The sequence below is a fragment of the Rhinoderma darwinii genome, chromosome 2, assembly GCF_050947455.1.
Source record: "Rhinoderma darwinii isolate aRhiDar2 chromosome 2, aRhiDar2.hap1, whole genome shotgun sequence".
Lineage (NCBI taxonomy): Eukaryota > Metazoa > Chordata > Amphibia > Anura > Rhinodermatidae > Rhinoderma > Rhinoderma darwinii.
The window spans coordinates 42,054,098-42,071,718 of NC_134688.1; positions in this window are offsets into that span (position 1 = coordinate 42,054,098).

Genomic DNA, 17,621 nt, shown 5'->3' on the forward strand with positions numbered 1-17,621 from the left:
AGGTTTAAGCCATTTGGGTACCTAGTATTGAGTCTGTAAATCCAGTATGCTTCCCTAAGATGGGTTTTATGTTTAATATCCCCTCCCCGTTTGCAGGGGTGAATTTTTTCGAAGGCATAACAGCAAAAGAATTTCGTGGATCTGTGATGTTGAGAGATAAAATGTTTGGAAGCATTCGATGTGTTAACAATATTTTCATTTCTAATATAGCTAAGGTGTTCTAGGATCCTTATTTTAAATTTTCTGTTTGTACAACCTACGTACTTTAATTTACATTCAGTGCATTCTATGATATAAATCACTGACTCAGAGTTACAATTGATATAGTTATGGATGTTGAATGTAGCGGTTTGTGAGGAATCGGAAAAAGTTTTGGTTGTCTGGACATAGGAGCACACTTTGCATGGATGTTGTCCACATTTGTAGAAGCCTGTAGTCTCTAACCAGGTTGTTTTTGTTTTTTCATTGGCAGTGAATAGAGATGGTGACAAGACGCTACCTAATGTGTTGGCTTTTCTTGCTACAATCCTACAACCTCCGGATAGCACTGTGCGCAGAGTGTCATCCTCCATGAGAATAGGTAAGTAGTCAGTAATTATTTTTTTGATTTGCATAAACTGATTACTCTGTTGTAGAACCAGTGTTGGTAGATTGTCTGTATCATATGTAGGAATCGTGGTTTTGTTGTGATGACTTAAGAGTTGAGATCTAGTTTTTTTGGTCATAATGTTGCTAGCCCGCTTAAGTGACCATTCTGGATAGCCCCTTTCTTTAAGTCTGATCTTGATAGCATCTTGTTCTTGTTCAAATTGACTTTGGGATGTACAGTTCCTTTTAGCGCGGTGCATTTCACCCACTGGTATAGCTTTAATGGTATGTTTGGTGTGACTGCTGTTGGCATGTAGTAAATTGTTAATTGCCGTGGGTTTACGGTGTGTTTTACTTGAAATTGTTTGACCACTGATTCCTTTAAGTTCTAGATCTAAGAATATGATGTTGGTAATATCATAATGATATGTAAATTTAAGGTTGTAGTCATTATTGTTAATGTATTGTGTGAACTCGGGGATGATGTTAATGTCTTCTTTCCAGATAATCAAAATATCATCAATGTATCTGCCGTACCATTCTATGCAGTGTCTGTAAATGTTTGACGTTGAGAAAATGTGGAATTGTTCCCACCATGCCATGACTAAATTTGCTACCGATGGGGAAAATTTAGCCCCCATGGATACTCCTTTTAATTGTAAATAATATATGGAGTCAAATTGAAAGTAATTATGGGTTAGCAGAAAATAAAGTACCTCCAGTATATACAGTTGAAAATTTATGTCATATGTACTGTGTTTCGAGAGGTGGTATGCAAGAGCTGTATGGGCAATTTGATGTGGAATTGATGTGTAGAGTGACACAACGTCACATGTCAGCCAGCAGTAATTTTTATTCCAACATTTTTTATTTAATAAATTCAGAACATGTTTGGTATCTCTCAGAAAGCCAGGTGTCCTTTGAGCCAGTGGTTGTAACAGCGTATCTAGCCATTCTGAGAGTCTCTCTAGAATCGAGCCAATGCCTGAGACGATCGGTCTCATCGGTGGAGGAAAGGTCTGTTTGTGAATTTTAGGAAGTGCGTGAATAATTGGGGTAATGGGTTGGTCTATGTACATGAAATCTAATTGTTTCTGGTTAATGAATCCACCCTGGAGCCCATCATCCAATAGTTTTTTCATCGATATTTTGATTGTTTCTGTTGGATTTTTATCTAATTTTTTGTAGGTGGTTGCATCTGCCAGCATATTTAAGATAGAATGTTGGTAGTCTTCTTTGTTTAGTACTGTAACATTACCCCCTTTATCCGCCATTTTTATGATTAGTTGTTTATTTTCCTGTAAAGATTTTGTTGCTCCTTTGAGTTTAGTTGACAGGTTATTCGTTGGGCGTTGGCCTTTGAGATTGTCAGCAAGGTTATGAAGTTCTTTTTCAATGACCATTTGGAACCTGTCCATGGACTCCGTGCGTGAGCCAGTAGGGTAGAATTTCGGGTTTGATGTCTTAAAATTAGGAGCTGTAGTTACAGTTTGATTTGGTGTTTCATTTCTCAGGTGGTCTAAACTTACTATCGTGGTAAGTTCTTCAAATGACAAATTGGACAGTTGGGATATCATGTCACATGGAAATTCCAACTGTTCCTCAGTATCTGTGGTTAGAGATGATGAAACCGTCCTGAAATTATTGGCTTTTGCTTCCTCTTGTTGGAGGAAGAAATGTTTTTTGACTGTCAGGTTTCTGATGAATTTATTGATGTCAAGAATGGTATTAAAAATATTGAAATTTTTCCTGGGTGCATAGTTGAGACCTAGAGACAAGACTTCATTTTGTTCAATAGTAAGAGGTACGGACGAAAGATTGGTGACATTGGTCGTTAATGTTGTTGAAATTTCCGTGACCTGAGGCGGCGATTTTGTTCTGTATTTGATCGACTTATGTTTTCTGCCGCCCCTCCTTCCCCGTTTTTTGACTGGAAATTAATATTGTCTGATCTGAAGTTGATGTTAGGTCGTGTTCTAGTATTTTCATCCTCTGAGATCCCATCAGTTGAATCTAGTTCAGTGGAACTAAAGCTGACTCTATTCGGCAGGTCCCTGAATTGTTTATAGGTCTGGTTTCTTTTTTTCAGAATAGGTCTGGGTCTGTTGTAGTTTCTGGTTTTTTGGCTCCAATTATAGACTTCATTGCAAGAATAATCTTTGGAATCTCTTTGAAACTTATTTTTCTTAGTGTCTGCAATGGCGTGATCCAGTTTATCTATGGCAGATGACGTCCTGGTATGGAGAAGAATGTATGAAGGTAAGTCCGAAAAAACCTCTAATGATTTCTTAATCTCGAGAATGTTGTTATCCAATTCTTTTAGTTTGAGTTCCTCATGTTTAGTGATGAGTTTCATTAGATTTAATGAGCATGTAGATAGGATGTCATTCCAATCTTTTTGAAAGTCCTCCGTATAGATAAAGCTTGGAGTTTTGCGTAACCGTAGTCCTCGCGGTATCATGTCCTTCCCAATATAATTTTTCAGCGTGGTGAGATCCCACCAGATTTTTGCTTGTTGGGCAAGGTTTTTTTCTAGTTTGTGGAATAAATCTTCCATGTCTGGGTTTTGTTCAGTATGGTAGTCCTGGTTACCAAACACTTTTTCCGCCAATTCAACCCGAGAAGTTTGGGTAACATGAGTCATATTTTTTCAAAGAGTAGGTCAAATATGGCTGGTGTTGATCAAGGTATAATTCCAATGTGCAAGTGAGTTAAAAACAAAGTCAAATATTTTGGTCAAGTATAAATATATATGGAGCAACCTAGTATGTTGTAGACTGATATTCGTATACAGTAATGGACGAAAATATATCTTTAATTAAGTAGTTGTGGCCACTACGTCCAAGTAGCTGCTGTTATCCTCTTCCACTATGCACATCGCCTGTATAGATTAGGACTTGTATCTGAACAATTCTATGGACTTGTTGTTGCTCCTATTTGAACAACTTGTATTAAGGGAGCTCGAGAGGTGTAGGTAACCGAACTTGCAAATGGATAAACTGGGGAGGGAGACCTCCAGCTCACCTTAACACTCCAGTGTGATGTGGATTTGTATGTAGCGCTCGGGTCCTCGTGTCGGCACAACGATAGGATAAACAGGCAAGGAGAAGGTAGGATCCAGCGCTGAGTGTAGTTAAAAATGGATTGTCATTTCCAAGTTTAATGGAACAAATTAAAAAGAGAAGAAGTCCAGTTGTATTTAGGTCCTGGGCGTGTGGAAATGTGGAGGTGCGTGTCCTCAGGGGCCTACGCGTTTCGGACGGCTATCTGCGTCCTTAGACTTGGCTGTGGTGATTTTAAATGTGGCGCGCTGTCACTTATGTAGTGAATCAGCAGGTATGTTCAACCAATCATCATCTAGGTTGCGTTGGACTGCAACCGGATGTGACCTAACCTGTTTTGAATCAGCTGATTGTTTATGCGTGTCAGCATTGATGTTTGTGTTGGAACGCAAACCGGAAATGGTCATATCCTCCTGTGGTTACGGTGTATTGGCCCTCATCTGTGAGTATTAATGATGTTTTTATATTTATAAAATATGAAGAGATTATTAGCTGTGGTGTATTAGAGCTAACTCAAGATGGGTATTGTACATTAATGAAATTGTGTTTGGAGTTTAGTTGTAACCATTCAATTTCTATCTTTGAATTCAGGTACTCGTTACGTTTGGCTCAGAAAATGACTTATGGTTAGTTATGTCTACCATAGACCATCTACGTTGTTTAAGTTAGGCAGAGTCATAGTAGAGATGTTCCTCTGGTACTTGAGAATATGTGTGTACTATAATTATCAATGAAAGTTCGTTCTAACATAAGCAAAAGGCTTTTTCAACCAATAGAGTTGGAGATAGATGACATATGGTGGTGGACGTAACCTATGGTGTATGACTAATGTTGTCTACTAAGCAGTGAAGATGGAGGTTGGGGTCTGCTACATTGTAACTGTATTGTGGCGCGCTCGATATGAATGAGGAACGTGTGGGGAAAGTGCAGGAAGGACACAACTGGAATAAGTGTGGATAAGGGTATATAGATTACAACAACAAAACTGGGTGGTGCGTTGATAAAAAGTGTGCATGACAAAAAGCACATGTTATGCATGCATCACTTGGGGTGTATCTGATACCTTGAGTAACACATATGCGGTTGATGAAGATATCATATGTATGTTTTTGACTGGATTGTAGGTTATGCGTCTAAACAGTTACTGGTACTGAAGTACTGTATGGATGTTTAAATGGCTAATAATGCTTGTATAAATAGTAACTAATGTGTGGTCTAATATAAATACATTAATTCCTTTTTTAGGTTTAAGCCATTTGGGTACCTAGTATTGAGTCTGTAAATCCAGTATGCTTCCCTAAGATGGGTTTTATGTTTAATATCCCCTCCCCGTTTGCAGGGGTGAATTTTTTCGAAGGCATAACAGCAAAAGAATTTCGTGGATCTGTGATGTTGAGAGATAAAATGTTTGGAAGCATTCGATGTGTTAACAATATTTTCATTTCTAATATAGCTAAGGTGTTCTAGGATCCTTATTTTAAATTTTCTGTTTGTACAACCTACGTACTTTAATTTACATTCAGTGCATTCTATGATATAAATCACTGACTCAGAGTTACAATTGATATAGTTATGGATGTTGAATGTAGCGGTTTGTGAGGAATCGGAAAAAGTTTTGGTTGTCTGGACATAGGAGCACACTTTGCATGGATGTTGTCCACATTTGTAGAAGCCTGTAGTCTCTAACCAGGTTGTTTTTGTTTTTTCATTGGCAGTGAATAGAGATGGTGACAAGACGCTACCTAATGTGTTGGCTTTTCTTGCTACAATCCTACAACCTCCGGATAGCACTGTGCGCAGAGTGTCATCCTCCATGAGAATAGGTAAGTAGTCAGTAATTATTTTTTTGATTTGCATAAACTGATTACTCTGTTGTAGAACCAGTGTTGGTAGATTGTCTGTATCATATGTAGGAATCGTGGTTTTGTTGTGATGACTTAAGAGTTGAGATCTAGTTTTTTTGGTCATAATGTTGCTAGCCCGCTTAAGTGACCATTCTGGATAGCCCCTTTCTTTAAGTCTGATCTTGATAGCATCTTGTTCTTGTTCAAATTGACTTTGGGATGTACAGTTCCTTTTAGCGCGGTGCATTTCACCCACTGGTATAGCTTTAATGGTATGTTTGGTGTGACTGCTGTTGGCATGTAGTAAATTGTTAATTGCCGTGGGTTTACGGTGTGTTTTACTTGAAATTGTTTGACCACTGATTCCTTTAAGTTCTAGATCTAAGAATATGATGTTGGTAATATCATAATGATATGTAAATTTAAGGTTGTAGTCATTATTGTTAATGTATTGTGTGAACTCGGGGATGATGTTAATGTCTTCTTTCCAGATAATCAAAATATCATCAATGTATCTGCCGTACCATTCTATGCAGTGTCTGTAAATGTTTGACGTTGAGAAAATGTGGAATTGTTCCCACCATGCCATGACTAAATTTGCTACCGATGGGGAAAATTTAGCCCCCATGGATACTCCTTTTAATTGTAAATAATATATGGAGTCAAATTGAAAGTAATTATGGGTTAGCAGAAAATAAAGTACCTCCAGTATATACAGTTGAAAATTTATGTCATATGTACTGTGTTTCGAGAGGTGGTATGCAAGAGCTGTATGGGCAATTTGATGTGGAATTGATGTGTAGAGTGACACAACGTCACATGTCAGCCAGCAGTAATTTTTATTCCAACATTTTTTATTTAATAAATTCAGAACATGTTTGGTATCTCTCAGAAAGCCAGGTGTCCTTTGAGCCAGTGGTTGTAACAGCGTATCTAGCCATTCTGAGAGTCTCTCTAGAATCGAGCCAATGCCTGAGACGATCGGTCTCATCGGTGGAGGAAAGGTCTGTTTGTGAATTTTAGGAAGTGCGTGAATAATTGGGGTAATGGGTTGGTCTATGTACATGAAATCTAATTGTTTCTGGTTAATGAATCCACCCTGGAGCCCATCATCCAATAGTTTTTTCATCGATATTTTGATTGTTTCTGTTGGATTTTTATCTAATTTTTTGTAGGTGGTTGCATCTGCCAGCATATTTAAGATAGAATGTTGGTAGTCTTCTTTGTTTAGTACTGTAACATTACCCCCTTTATCCGCCATTTTTATGATTAGTTGTTTATTTTCCTGTAAAGATTTTGTTGCTCCTTTGAGTTTAGTTGACAGGTTATTCGTTGGGCGTTGGCCTTTGAGATTGTCAGCAAGGTTATGAAGTTCTTTTTCAATGACCATTTGGAACCTGTCCATGGACTCCGTGCGTGAGCCAGTAGGGTAGAATTTCGGGTTTGATGTCTTAAAATTAGGAGCTGTAGTTACAGTTTGATTTGGTGTTTCATTTCTCAGGTGGTCTAAACTTACTATCGTGGTAAGTTCTTCAAATGACAAATTGGACAGTTGGGATATCATGTCACATGGAAATTCCAACTGTTCCTCAGTATCTGTGGTTAGAGATGATGAAACCGTCCTGAAATTATTGGCTTTTGCTTCCTCTTGTTGGAGGAAGAAATGTTTTTTGACTGTCAGGTTTCTGATGAATTTATTGATGTCAAGAATGGTATTAAAAATATTGAAATTTTTCCTGGGTGCATAGTTGAGACCTAGAGACAAGACTTCATTTTGTTCAATAGTAAGAGGTACGGACGAAAGATTGGTGACATTGGTCGTTAATGTTGTTGAAATTTCCGTGACCTGAGGCGGCGATTTTGTTCTGTATTTGATCGACTTATGTTTTCTGCCGCCCCTCCTTCCCCGTTTTTTGACTGGAAATTAATATTGTCTGATCTGAAGTTGATGTTAGGTCGTGTTCTAGTATTTTCATCCTCTGAGATCCCATCAGTTGAATCTAGTTCAGTGGAACTAAAGCTGACTCTATTCGGCAGGTCCCTGAATTGTTTATAGGTCTGGTTTCTTTTTTTCAGAATAGGTCTGGGTCTGTTGTAGTTTCTGGTTTTTTGGCTCCAATTATAGACTTCATTGCAAGAATAATCTTTGGAATCTCTTTGAAACTTATTTTTCTTAGTGTCTGCAATGGCGTGATCCAGTTTATCTATGGCAGATGACGTCCTGGTATGGAGAAGAATGTATGAAGGTAAGTCCGAAAAAACCTCTAATGATTTCTTAATCTCGAGAATGTTGTTATCCAATTCTTTTAGTTTGAGTTCCTCATGTTTAGTGATGAGTTTCATTAGATTTAATGAGCATGTAGATAGGATGTCATTCCAATCTTTTTGAAAGTCCTCCGTATAGATAAAGCTTGGAGTTTTGCGTAACCGTAGTCCTCGCGGTATCATGTCCTTCCCAATATAATTTTTCAGCGTGGTGAGATCCCACCAGATTTTTGCTTGTTGGGCAAGGTTTTTTTCTAGTTTGTGGAATAAATCTTCCATGTCTGGGTTTTGTTCAGTATGGTAGTCCTGGTTACCAAACACTTTTTCCGCCAATTCAACCCGAGAAGTTTGGGTAACATGAGTCATATTTTTTCAAAGAGTAGGTCAAATATGGCTGGTGTTGATCAAGGTATAATTCCAATGTGCAAGTGAGTTAAAAACAAAGTCAAATATTTTGGTCAAGTATAAATATATATGGAGCAACCTAGTATGTTGTAGACTGATATTCGTATACAGTAATGGACGAAAATATATCTTTAATTAAGTAGTTGTGGCCACTACGTCCAAGTAGCTGCTGTTATCCTCTTCCACTATGCACATCGCCTGTATAGATTAGGACTTGTATCTGAACAATTCTATGGACTTGTTGTTGCTCCTATTTGAACAACTTGTATTAAGGGAGCTCGAGAGGTGTAGGTAACCGAACTTGCAAATGGATAAACTGGGGAGGGAGACCTCCAGCTCACCTTAACACTCCAGTGTGATGTGGATTTGTATGTAGCGCTCGGGTCCTCGTGTCGGCACAACGATAGGATAAACAGGCAAGGAGAAGGTAGGATCCAGCGCTGAGTGTAGTTAAAAATGGATTGTCATTTCCAAGTTTAATGGAACAAATTAAAAAGAGAAGAAGTCCAGTTGTATTTAGGTCCTGGGCGTGTGGAAATGTGGAGGTGCGTGTCCTCAGGGGCCTACGCGTTTCGGACGGCTATCTGCGTCCTTAGACTTGGCTGTGGTGATTTTAAATGTGGCGCGCTGTCACTTATGTAGTGAATCAGCAGGTATGTTCAACCAATCATCATCTAGGTTGCGTTGGACTGCAACCGGATGTGACCTAACCTGTTTTGAATCAGCTGATTGTTTATGCGTGTCAGCATTGATGTTTGTGTTGGAACGCAAACCGGAAATGGTCATATCCTCCTGTGGTTACGGTGTATTGGCCCTCATCTGTGAGTATTAATGATGTTTTTATATTTATAAAATATGAAGAGATTATTAGCTGTGGTGTATTAGAGCTAACTCAAGATGGGTATTGTACATTAATGAAATTGTGTTTGGAGTTTAGTTGTAACCATTCAATTTCTATCTTTGAATTCAGGTACTCGTTACGTTTGGCTCAGAAAATGACTTATGGTTAGTTATGTCTACCATAGACCATCTACGTTGTTTAAGTTAGGCAGAGTCATAGTAGAGATGTTCCTCTGGTACTTGAGAATATGTGTGTACTATAATTATCAATGAAAGTTCGTTCTAACATAAGCAAAAGGCTTTTTCAACCAATAGAGTTGGAGATAGATGACATATGGTGGTGGACGTAACCTATGGTGTATGACTAATGTTGTCTACTAAGCAGTGAAGATGGAGGTTGGGGTCTGCTACATTGTAACTGTATTGTGGCGCGCTCGATATGAATGAGGAACGTGTGGGGAAAGTGCAGGAAGGACACAACTGGAATAAGTGTGGATAAGGGTATATAGATTACAACAACAAAACTGGGTGGTGCGTTGATAAAAAGTGTGCATGACAAAAAGCACATGTTATGCATGCATCACTTGGGGTGTATCTGATACCTTGAGTAACACATATGCGGTTGATGAAGATATCATATGTATGTTTTTGACTGGATTGTAGGTTATGCGTCTAAACAGTTACTGGTACTGAAGTACTGTATGGATGTTTAAATGGCTAATAATGCTTGTATAAATAGTAACTAATGTGTGGTCTAATATAAATACATTAATTCCTTTTTTAGGTTTAAGCCATTTGGGTACCTAGTATTGAGTCTGTAAATCCAGTATGCTTCCCTAAGATGGGTTTTATGTTTAATATCCCCTCCCCGTTTGCAGGGGTGAATTTTTTCGAAGGCATAACAGCAAAAGAATTTCGTGGATCTGTGATGTTGAGAGATAAAATGTTTGGAAGCATTCGATGTGTTAACAATATTTTCATTTCTAATATAGCTAAGGTGTTCTAGGATCCTTATTTTAAATTTTCTGTTTGTACAACCTACGTACTTTAATTTACATTCAGTGCATTCTATGATATAAATCACTGACTCAGAGTTACAATTGATATAGTTATGGATGTTGAATGTAGCGGTTTGTGAGGAATCGGAAAAAGTTTTGGTTGTCTGGACATAGGAGCACACTTTGCATGGATGTTGTCCACATTTGTAGAAGCCTGTAGTCTCTAACCAGGTTGTTTTTGTTTTTTCATTGGCAGTGAATAGAGATGGTGACAAGACGCTACCTAATGTGTTGGCTTTTCTTGCTACAATCCTACAACCTCCGGATAGCACTGTGCGCAGAGTGTCATCCTCCATGAGAATAGGTAAGTAGTCAGTAATTATTTTTTTGATTTGCATAAACTGATTACTCTGTTGTAGAACCAGTGTTGGTAGATTGTCTGTATCATATGTAGGAATCGTGGTTTTGTTGTGATGACTTAAGAGTTGAGATCTAGTTTTTTTGGTCATAATGTTGCTAGCCCGCTTAAGTGACCATTCTGGATAGCCCCTTTCTTTAAGTCTGATCTTGATAGCATCTTGTTCTTGTTCAAATTGACTTTGGGATGTACAGTTCCTTTTAGCGCGGTGCATTTCACCCACTGGTATAGCTTTAATGGTATGTTTGGTGTGACTGCTGTTGGCATGTAGTAAATTGTTAATTGCCGTGGGTTTACGGTGTGTTTTACTTGAAATTGTTTGACCACTGATTCCTTTAAGTTCTAGATCTAAGAATATGATGTTGGTAATATCATAATGATATGTAAATTTAAGGTTGTAGTCATTATTGTTAATGTATTGTGTGAACTCGGGGATGATGTTAATGTCTTCTTTCCAGATAATCAAAATATCATCAATGTATCTGCCGTACCATTCTATGCAGTGTCTGTAAATGTTTGACGTTGAGAAAATGTGGAATTGTTCCCACCATGCCATGACTAAATTTGCTACCGATGGGGAAAATTTAGCCCCCATGGATACTCCTTTTAATTGTAAATAATATATGGAGTCAAATTGAAAGTAATTATGGGTTAGCAGAAAATAAAGTACCTCCAGTATATACAGTTGAAAATTTATGTCATATGTACTGTGTTTCGAGAGGTGGTATGCAAGAGCTGTATGGGCAATTTGATGTGGAATTGATGTGTAGAGTGACACAACGTCACATGTCAGCCAGCAGTAATTTTTATTCCAACATTTTTTATTTAATAAATTCAGAACATGTTTGGTATCTCTCAGAAAGCCAGGTGTCCTTTGAGCCAGTGGTTGTAACAGCGTATCTAGCCATTCTGAGAGTCTCTCTAGAATCGAGCCAATGCCTGAGACGATCGGTCTCATCGGTGGAGGAAAGGTCTGTTTGTGAATTTTAGGAAGTGCGTGAATAATTGGGGTAATGGGTTGGTCTATGTACATGAAATCTAATTGTTTCTGGTTAATGAATCCACCCTGGAGCCCATCATCCAATAGTTTTTTCATCGATATTTTGATTGTTTCTGTTGGATTTTTATCTAATTTTTTGTAGGTGGTTGCATCTGCCAGCATATTTAAGATAGAATGTTGGTAGTCTTCTTTGTTTAGTACTGTAACATTACCCCCTTTATCCGCCATTTTTATGATTAGTTGTTTATTTTCCTGTAAAGATTTTGTTGCTCCTTTGAGTTTAGTTGACAGGTTATTCGTTGGGCGTTGGCCTTTGAGATTGTCAGCAAGGTTATGAAGTTCTTTTTCAATGACCATTTGGAACCTGTCCATGGACTCCGTGCGTGAGCCAGTAGGGTAGAATTTCGGGTTTGATGTCTTAAAATTAGGAGCTGTAGTTACAGTTTGATTTGGTGTTTCATTTCTCAGGTGGTCTAAACTTACTATCGTGGTAAGTTCTTCAAATGACAAATTGGACAGTTGGGATATCATGTCACATGGAAATTCCAACTGTTCCTCAGTATCTGTGGTTAGAGATGATGAAACCGTCCTGAAATTATTGGCTTTTGCTTCCTCTTGTTGGAGGAAGAAATGTTTTTTGACTGTCAGGTTTCTGATGAATTTATTGATGTCAAGAATGGTATTAAAAATATTGAAATTTTTCCTGGGTGCATAGTTGAGACCTAGAGACAAGACTTCATTTTGTTCAATAGTAAGAGGTACGGACGAAAGATTGGTGACATTGGTCGTTAATGTTGTTGAAATTTCCGTGACCTGAGGCGGCGATTTTGTTCTGTATTTGATCGACTTATGTTTTCTGCCGCCCCTCCTTCCCCGTTTTTTGACTGGAAATTAATATTGTCTGATCTGAAGTTGATGTTAGGTCGTGTTCTAGTATTTTCATCCTCTGAGATCCCATCAGTTGAATCTAGTTCAGTGGAACTAAAGCTGACTCTATTCGGCAGGTCCCTGAATTGTTTATAGGTCTGGTTTCTTTTTTTCAGAATAGGTCTGGGTCTGTTGTAGTTTCTGGTTTTTTGGCTCCAATTATAGACTTCATTGCAAGAATAATCTTTGGAATCTCTTTGAAACTTATTTTTCTTAGTGTCTGCAATGGCGTGATCCAGTTTATCTATGGCAGATGACGTCCTGGTATGGAGAAGAATGTATGAAGGTAAGTCCGAAAAAACCTCTAATGATTTCTTAATCTCGAGAATGTTGTTATCCAATTCTTTTAGTTTGAGTTCCTCATGTTTAGTGATGAGTTTCATTAGATTTAATGAGCATGTAGATAGGATGTCATTCCAATCTTTTTGAAAGTCCTCCGTATAGATAAAGCTTGGAGTTTTGCGTAACCGTAGTCCTCGCGGTATCATGTCCTTCCCAATATAATTTTTCAGCGTGGTGAGATCCCACCAGATTTTTGCTTGTTGGGCAAGGTTTTTTTCTAGTTTGTGGAATAAATCTTCCATGTCTGGGTTTTGTTCAGTATGGTAGTCCTGGTTACCAAACACTTTTTCCGCCAATTCAACCCGAGAAGTTTGGGTAACATGAGTCATATTTTTTCAAAGAGTAGGTCAAATATGGCTGGTGTTGATCAAGGTATAATTCCAATGTGCAAGTGAGTTAAAAACAAAGTCAAATATTTTGGTCAAGTATAAATATATATGGAGCAACCTAGTATGTTGTAGACTGATATTCGTATACAGTAATGGACGAAAATATATCTTTAATTAAGTAGTTGTGGCCACTACGTCCAAGTAGCTGCTGTTATCCTCTTCCACTATGCACATCGCCTGTATAGATTAGGACTTGTATCTGAACAATTCTATGGACTTGTTGTTGCTCCTATTTGAACAACTTGTATTAAGGGAGCTCGAGAGGTGTAGGTAACCGAACTTGCAAATGGATAAACTGGGGAGGGAGACCTCCAGCTCACCTTAACACTCCAGTGTGATGTGGATTTGTATGTAGCGCTCGGGTCCTCGTGTCGGCACAACGATAGGATAAACAGGCAAGGAGAAGGTAGGATCCAGCGCTGAGTGTAGTTAAAAATGGATTGTCATTTCCAAGTTTAATGGAACAAATTAAAAAGAGAAGAAGTCCAGTTGTATTTAGGTCAGGACGGTTTCATCATCTCTAACCACAGATACTGAGGAACAGTTGGAATTTCCATGTGACATGATATCCCAACTGTCCAATTTGTCATTTGAAGAACTTACCACGATAGTAAGTTTAGACCACCTGAGAAATGAAACACCAAATCAAACTGTAACTACAGCTCCTAATTTTAAGACATCAAACCCGAAATTCTACCCTACTGGCTCACGCACGGAGTCCATGGACAGGTTCCAAATGGTCATTGAAAAAGAACTTCATAACCTTGCTGACAATCTCAAAGGCCAACGCCCAACGAATAACCTGTCAACTAAACTCAAAGGAGCAACAAAATCTTTACAGGAAAATAAACAACTAATCATAAAAATGGCGGATAAAGGGGGTAATGTTACAGTACTAAACAAAGAAGACTACCAACATTCTATCTTAAATATGCTGGCAGATGCAACCACCTACAAAAAATTAGATAAAAATCCAACAGAAACAATCAAAATATCGATGAAAAAACTATTGGATGATGGGCTCCAGGGTGGATTCATTAACCAGAAACAATTAGATTTCATGTACATAGACCAACCCATTACCCCAATTATTCACGCACTTCCTAAAATTCACAAACAGACCTTTCCTCCACCGATGAGACCGATCGTCTCAGGCATTGGCTCGATTCTAGAGAGACTCTCAGAATGGCTAGATACGCTGTTACAACCACTGGCTCAAAGGACACCTGGCTTTCTGAGAGATACCAAACATGTTCTGAATTTATTAAATAAAAAATGTTGGAATAAAAATTACTGCTGGCTGACATGTGACGTTGTGTCACTCTACACATCAATTCCACATCAAATTGCCCATACAGCTCTTGCATACCACCTCTCGAAACACAGTACATATGACATAAATTTTCAACTGTATATACTGGAGGTACTTTATTTTCTGCTAACCCATAATTACTTTCAATTTGACTCCATATATTATTTACAATCAAAAGGAGTATCCATGGGGGCTAAATTTTCCCCATCGGTAGCAAATTTAGTCATGGCATGGTGGGAACAATTCCACATTTTCTCAACGTCAAACATTTACAGACACTGCATAGAATGGTACGGCAGATACATTGATGATATTTTGATTATCTGGAAAGAAGACATTAACATCATCCCCGAGTTCACACAATACATTAACAATAATGACTACAACCTTAAATTTACATATCATTATGATATTACCAACATCATATTCTTAGATCTAGAACTTAAAGGAATCAGTGGTCAAACAATTTCAAGTAAAACACACCGTAAACCCACGGCAATTAACAATTTACTACATGCCAACAGCAGTCACACCAAACATACCATTAAAGCTATACCAGTGGGTGAAATGCACCGCGCTAAAAGGAACTGTACATCCCAAAGTCAATTTGAACAAGAACAAGATGCTATCAAGATCAGACTTAAAGAAAGGGGCTATCCAGAATGGTCACTTAAGCGGGCTAGCAACATTATGACCAAAAAAACTAGATCTCAACTCTTAAGTCATCACAACAAAACCACGATTCCTACATATGATACAGACAATCTACCAACACTGGTTCTACAACAGAGTAATCAGTTTATGCAAATCAAAAAAATAATTACTGACTACTTACCTATTCTCATGGAGGATGACACTCTGCGCACAGTGCTATCCGGAGGTTGTAGGATTGTAGCAAGAAAAGCCAACACATTAGGTAGCGTCTTGTCACCATCTCTATTCACTGCCAATGAAAAAACAAAAACAACCTGGTTAGAGACTACAGGCTTCTACAAATGTGGACAACATCCATGCAAAGTGTGCTCCTATGTCCAGACAACCAAAACTTTTTCCGATTCCTCACAAACCGCTACATTCAACATCCATAACTATATCAATTGTAACTCTGAGTCAGTGATTTATATCATAGAATGCACTGAATGTAAATTAAAGTACGTAGGTTGTACAAACAGAAAATTTAAAATAAGGATCCTAGAACACCTTAGCTATATTAGAAATGAAAATATTGTTAACACATCGAATGCTTCCAAACATTTTATCTCTCAACATCACAGATCCACGAAATTCTTTTGCTGTTATGCCTTCGAAAAAATTCACCCCTGCAAACGGGGAGGGGATATTAAACATAAAACCCATCTTAGGGAAGCATACTGGATTTACAGACTCAATACTAGGTACCCAAATGGCTTAAACCTAAAAAAGGAATTAATGTATTTATATTAGACCACACATTAGTTACTATTTATACAAGCATTATTAGCCATTTAAACATCCATACAGTACTTCAGTACCAGTAACTGTTTAGACGCATAACCTACAATCCAGTCAAAAACATACATATGATATCTTCATCAACCGCATATGTGTTACTCAAGGTATCAGATACACCCCAAGTGATGCATGCATAACATGTGCTTTTTGTCATGCACACTTTTTATCAACGCACCACCCAGTTTTGTTGTTGTAATCTATATACCCTTATCCACACTTATTCCAGTTGTGTCCTTCCTGCACTTTCCCCACACGTTCCTCATTCATATCGAGCGCGCCACAATACAGTTACAATGTAGCAGACCCCAACCTCCATCTTCACTGCTTAGTAGACAACATTAGTCATACACCATAGGTTACGTCCACCACCATATGTCATCTATCTCCAACTCTATTGGTTGAAAAAGCCTTTTGCTTATGTTAGAACGAACTTTCATTGATAATTATAGTACACACATATTCTCAAGTACCAGAGGAACATCTCTACTATGACTCTGCCTAACTTAAACAACGTAGATGGTCTATGGTAGACATAACTAACCATAAGTCATTTTCTGAGCCAAACGTAACGAGTACCTGAATTCAAAGATAGAAATTGAATGGTTACAACTAAACTCCAAACACAATTTCATTAATGTACAATACCCATCTTGAGTTAGCTCTAATACACCACAGCTAATAATCTCTTCATATTTTATAAATATAAAAACATCATTAATACTCACAGATGAGGGCCAATACACCGTAACCACAGGAGGATATGACCATTTCCGGTTTGCGTTCCAACACAAACATCAATGCTGACACGCATAAACAATCAGCTGATTCAAAACAGGTTAGGTCACATCCGGTTGCAGTCCAACGCAACCTAGATGATGATTGGTTGAACATACCTGCTGATTCACTACATAAGTGACAGCGCGCCACATTTAAAATCACCACAGCCAAGTCTAAGGACGCAGATAGCCGTCCGAAACGCGTAGGCCCCTGAGGACACGCACCTCCACATTTCCACACGCCCAGGACCTAAATACAACTGGACTTCTTCTCTTTTTAATTTGTTCCATTAAACTTGGAAATGACAATCCATTTTTAACTACACTCAGCGCTGGATCCTACCTTCTCCTTGCCTGTTTATCCTATCGTTGTGCCGACACGAGGACCCGAGCGCTACATACAAATCCACATCACACTGGAGTGTTAAGGTGAGCTGGAGGTCTCCCTCCCCAGCCTCCCTGTAGATTATGTCACACAGCCCCCCTGTAGATGATGGCACACAGCCCCCCTGTAGATGATGGCACACAGCCCCCCTGTAGATGATGACACACCGCCCCATGTAGATGATGGCACCCAGCCCCCTTGTAGACGATGGCACACAGCCCCCTGTAGACGATGGCACACAGCCCCCCTGTAGATGATGACACAGACACCTCTCCAGAGAAAGCACCACACCCCCCCTCCCTGTGGTAATCTTCCGGGACTCTCTCTGTAAATTCAGGACCGTGCCGAAAAATTTGCTACAGTAGACAACAATGCCCCCTGTACTAGCGCCATGCTACCATAGTAGTGAGCGCAACAATATCCGTAATTTTTGTCCGCCTGAATGCCCTACATACTCACCGATGCATGACCATCTACGTCACGAGTGATCTCAAGTCTCACTGGTTCAGCGAAGGCAACGCGAGGACGTCATCTCGTCACCTTCGCAGAACCCATGAGACTAGAGACCACACCTGTAGA